Source organism: Chenopodium album, chromosome 2 (assembly GCF_948465745.1).
Source record: "Chenopodium album chromosome 2, dcCheAlbu1.1, whole genome shotgun sequence".
Classification (NCBI taxonomy): domain Eukaryota; kingdom Viridiplantae; phylum Streptophyta; class Magnoliopsida; order Caryophyllales; family Amaranthaceae; genus Chenopodium; species Chenopodium album.
Genome location: NC_137835.1, coordinates 63,136,977 through 63,142,773, shown reverse-complemented (window position 1 = coordinate 63,142,773; position 5,797 = coordinate 63,136,977). Strand labels below are relative to the sequence as shown.

The window sequence follows — 5,797 nt, the reverse complement described above, 5'->3', positions numbered from 1 at the left end:
ATTTCTGCTGCTGTTGCTGTGGCACCTGTGGTTCTTGTGGTGGTGGATTTTGAACATTAGTGCTCCAGTAGGAAAGGTATGGATGATTCCGATACCCAGGATTGTAGGTGTTGGAGTATGGGTTATTCTACCTATAAGCTTGGAAGGCATTAACTTGTTCCACGGAACTCCTGCAATCTTTCTCCCAATAACCTACAATACCGCAATTTTCACAGAAAGCCTCATTAGAATTATTATTAATCGTAGAAACATTAGCTACATTAGCAATGCTCAGATTATCTAATTTTTGGCAAATAGAGGTTAGTTGAGCTTGCAAAAAGGATACAGAGTCGACACTATGCTTCCCCTTGTTAGCAAATCCTCTAGGGTTCCCATATTCGGAATTGTGTATCGCCATGTCTTTAATAACCTGACCTGCATCATCAACATTAAGATTCATAAATCTCCCACTAGCTGGAGAATCTAAAATTATTCTAGAGGAATTTCCAATGCCGTTATAAAAGGCTTGGATTAACTGCCATTGCACTAAATTATGGTGAGGGCATTCTCTTTGTAAGTCTTTGAACCTCTCCCAAGCCTCATATAAAGACTCATCGGCTTCTTGGGCAAAGTTCTGAATCGCACTCCGTAGTACGGTTGTTCTCTCTACAGTTCGGAAAGTGGGCTACATAAACCAGAAATGATTTCGGGAGCGAGGGTACTAAAATATCCTTCCTTTTAGGGAGGAATCGCTATTCTAGCCCTAGTACGGCCTCTACTAGCTCTTCCTTTTTCACAATTTCATTACCAAACAGTATATGCGCGCAACCTGACACCTAAAGACTAAGTTAGTTGATTTTAATTACAAGCATTAATTCACGTAGGAATTACATCGTGATGTCGTTATTCTTATTTAATTAAACACGTGAAAAGGACAAGAAAATAAACAAGATTCGCCTTGGCTTAAGTGATCAACCAACAATTATTTAATTCAATTCTAATATTTATTTAACGCAAGATACTATGTGGAATTCATTAATTAATTATTTTAAAAGTGATCAAATAACACTAATTAATTAATTAAAGTCCTTTTAAACAAGAAAATAAATGTGATTTAACTAAGTGCTCGGGAATTTACCACTTCTCTTTGCTAGATCTCCGTTTAGAACACTTATGGACTCCTTCTTGTTGGGAAACCTCCACCGTAGTAACTAAACATCAAAAGGGTGAGTGTTTAGGACAAGAAGGGCTAGGTTGCACAATTTCACAAGTTATTTCGCCATAGTTTTAGGTTAATTTCCGTCAGTTTAAGCCTCTGTTTAAGCTTTTATTTATAGGGAATGATTAGGTTTAGGGTTTCGAGCATTATGCCGCAGCAGGTGTCACGCGCAACAGAATGAGTTGCGCGCGGCATCCCAGCGCAAGTGATTGAGTTCCGCTGCTATGTGCAGTGCAACTAATTGTCTTGCGCGCGGCTTTATGGTAAGATTCGATTTTATATTTTCCATATAATTCTGAATAATTCTGAATTTTCCGCAGCGCAACTCATAAGGTTGCGCTGGGTGTCACGCGCAATTGAATTTGTTGCGCGCGGCATCCTAGCGCGACTCTTTGAGATGCGCGCGGCTTTTCCAGCAGCAGCACTAAGATTTAACCCAGGCGCTCCTAAATCCGTCATTATTAGGGTTTAAACACGGGATTAAATCTAATTATGATAGGGTTTAGTTAATTGGACCTTTTGTTTTGGCTTTTTTTTCAATTTGGGCTAGTCTTTTGTGTATTGTGGCTTTACTAGTTATCCATAAGTATTCTTCACTTTAATCCAACAAGAAGATGATTTTATTTATCGTCATTGCACTTCTTGTCGGGACAGAAGGCCAAAAGTAGATGTATACAATATGATATTTAATATAATAGACTTACAGTAGAATTAACAAAATGAAAAATATTATATGGCCCATAGGCATTGTACTATTTTTTACAACTAACAATTAATTATTACGCATCTATGACTATTAGTCACGTAAATAAGATACTTTATATTGTGATCCAACTTTGTTGCAAATAAATTAGTTATACGATGTCCAACGGAGTTTAGTTACGTATAATTTATGCAATAATTCCCATGTTAGTGAATCCTTTCGGTATAAAAGTTAATTTAATTTGACGTACGTTTTATACCAATATTGTACATATGGAATATTTACATGCCCATACAATATGAGATTGGTAATTTGTTTATTAACGTTGTATTATGCATTATTCCGTAAGCTACTATTTAATTTATGGTGGTCGTATCTATTGTCATCTATCTACAGTGAAAAGAGATGAAAACGAAACATTACTCTTCTCATTTTTGATATGATATTATTAATTTTATATAAGACTTCTCTTTTATATTTGAATAGGAAACACAACACCATCTTTAACTTTAGCTCTTACTTACAATAATGCGAGGTATGAGATCTTTGGCTCATTAAAACAACATTTACAATAAATTTTGAGTTCCATCATTAACATGATATTTCACCCGTTTTGCAAAGAAGAATTGCGAATATATAAAAATTGAGAAGGTATTATTGTATATTGATTTTTGAATATGTAGTAGTAAGATAGAAATGTAATACATTTTTCACCATATATCCCTGAGTAATTTTTTTTATCCACCATATATCAACAATTTTTTAAAAAAAATTTACCAAATACCCACCGGTTACTATACATTATCATTAAATGTCCTTTTACTAACTAACGTTAACTTTTCGTTAATGAAGGAAAATGTTAGTTGAGACGAACAATACAAGAGGGGGGGTGAATTGTATGTGAGTTCCTAGTGACTACTTTTGCGGAATAATAAAACAATGCTTATAGGATTTTGCAAAGACACACAGATTTTACAAGGAAACCTTCCATAGCCAAATTGGAAGTAAAACCTCAACCCTATCTTACGGATTTCAACCACAAACAACTTCACTATAATAGGGCAAACACGAAGTTACAACCTACTATAATCAGACCTTTACCCACAAATTCCAGAACGAACTTGCTACACAGTAGGACCCTATCCTACCCAATCTAAGTACCACACTTAGATTCACTTGTACTCCCAAACTACAAAAATTCTCAACTTCACACTAGAAGCTTACACAAACTGTATGTAAATATTAAATACACAAACACCCAAATAACCCAACCAATACAAGTAATGAAACCTTGTATATGATAGGCAAGCTATGCACGAAATCCGAAACTAATATGACAAGGTTAGAAGCTTGGTAAACTTACTCAATTAAGACTCTTTGATTTCTCCACGCATAAACTCACAAAAACCTAAAACAATTCAATCTCTACTATTTATACAAGTACAACTTGTATAGCAAGTAGGTTTTCTAAAAGATAAATAAGTTAACTTGCCTTATCTTAAAAACACGGTTTAAGTAAATCTTCTTTGGAGAAAATCTTTTCCGGAAAAATAAGATAGAAAGAGAAATATTAAACAGAAGAAAATCTTTTCAAAAAACAGATTTTAAGAAACAAATTTTAAATAAATTTTTTCATAAAATCTATCTTTTTATCTTTTCCAATTTTATCTTTATTTACTAAGCAACTTGTCACGCTTCTAATAAATTTCGTGCATAACCTACTTAACATAATTAACAATAAATCTAGAAGATAAAATCTTAACTAGATAATATTGTTGCGCCATATTCTGCATAGGTAGGTTACTTGGGCTTCACGCAGACTAAGTTCCTAAATGAACTTACTGTCTTCACTTGCAGTCCAGGCTGACACCTTAGCATGCTGTCTTCATGTTCCTGTTAGGGAACGTTCCTATTAGGGAACTTAGTTCTTGTTAGAGAACTCTTCTTCTTCTTGGTTTAACTTTCTCTTTAAAGGCTTATTTATGTCTTCTTAGCTCAAGTTACTTCTTCCATCACCAACATCAATTTCACCTAAACTAATCAAACACTTAAAAACCTTTATTAGTTAAGTTTGCTTTAGTTTAAGTTCATCATCATCAAAACCTTTAAGCTTTAACAGAAAAGGAGGTCGTTAGCTACTACCCTAAATAAAATGAGAAATATATAAACCTAAACATACACTAAACAAATTAGTGGCAAGTAAAGGGTCGAACCCACAAGGAAGCACACGAGTTTAAACACCAAATTTACTAATGCAAGAGTCAAAGGAGAATATATTTTTTTTGTTTTCTTTGATTAAAAACAATAAAACAACTAAGAAAGAAAGATTATGGAGAATTAAACAAAAAGAGAAATAATGCTAGAGGGTACTAAGGTGTCACTCACAATTAACAAAGATAGACAAAGATGATTATCATGAATCACATGTTATGGAATACAAAATTCTACCTAAATAATTCACTCTTATGCAATTGTCCAAGCAATCAATGAATAAGGTCTTAGCCTAATCAAGATTACTTCCGCGCTTTCAATTAGACACTAATTAAATCATGAGATTAAGATTGCAAAAAACATGAAGCTCTACTTGAACAATTCATTTTCATGCAATCATTCAGTAGATTGGAAAAAGAGATCTTATCCTAATTTAAATCACTCTTGTGCATCTAAATTAGGGAAAAATCAAATAATGTGCTACTAATAATCTCACATTATCAAATATCATTCATTCATCAATCCATAACATGAATTCAATGAATCATTATCAATCAATGTTAAGCCATGCCCTTCGGAAACCCCCTTCCCCTAACTAAAAAAACTAACCTAGAGAAGTAAAGGAAGCAATGAAAACTAAACAAGGTAAGAAAACACAATTAACAATGATGAACGTGAAAATCAAACAAGAAAGAACAATTAAGCAAGTAAAGAATCAACAAAACAATATGTAAACCAAATGAAAGAAATGAACTTAAGTAAAGAAATAGGGAAGAAGGTATTACTAATGGAAAACTTGAATTGAAATTGACATTGCTTGAAGAAGATCAAGGTACTATAATGGAGAAAATCACAATCTACACCATTTTCTCTCTCTAAACTAATCCTAATCTAACCCTAATCTAGAGAGATAAATTGCCTTATCTAATTTTTGGGATGAAAGTATGGAAAAATTATCTCCCCAATATATGGAAGTAACAAGGTCTAGTTATAGTCCAAGAAGAAGGATGAAAACTAGAAATAAAACACAAAATAAACTTAGACGAACGTGATCGTGCACGACACAACCTTAGCGAACAATGCTTTAAGGCTCCAATAAGACCGCACCCATGATGGTTAGGGCCCTCTCAACACAATCCTCGTGCCATCATCAGATTGCTCGAAAGTTTGCCAAAGCTGCTCTCCGCGCCATCTCCACGTAATCTTGTTAGCTTCTCCTCTTCTTCTCCATTGTACTTCACTTCAAAGCTTCATCCTTTAATTTTTGGCCTCTCCTTTTCCCATGGACACACTTAGAAACTTCAAACACCTAGACAAAGTATCAAAGAAAGGCAAAAGTCAGAAAAGAAAGACAAAAACATGCAAAACTAAGCAAGAAATCAAGTAAAAGGCACGTTATTGCAAACTAAGCCTAAACATATAAACTAAGACTTTATTAACTAAAACAACAGTAAAATGACTAGAAATAACAAAGATAGACCAAAATAAACCTAAAACTAAGGGAGACAAACACCCTAAATGTTTCATAAATGTCAGTTTTCACCCGTTAGTGTGACTTGACCATAATACCCTTATTAATGTGTTGCACCATTAAAAGCTTTTTAAAATTGGGGCATTGACTTTTCTTGACTTTTCTCTCTTCTCTCTCTTCTCTTAGTGATATGAGTTTTTGCTGGTTTTTGCAG

General features: G+C 33.9%; 1 non-coding gene across 1 annotated transcript; it reads left to right on the top strand.

Moving 5' to 3' along the window:
* The first annotated feature begins 527 nt into the window (after positions 1-527).
* LOC145607583 (small nucleolar RNA R71) lies at positions 528-634 on the top strand. Its single transcript, XR_014105588.1, has one exon. It is a non-coding gene; the product is annotated as a small nucleolar RNA R71 (small nucleolar RNA).
* The last annotated feature ends 5,163 nt before the right edge of the window (positions 635-5,797 follow it).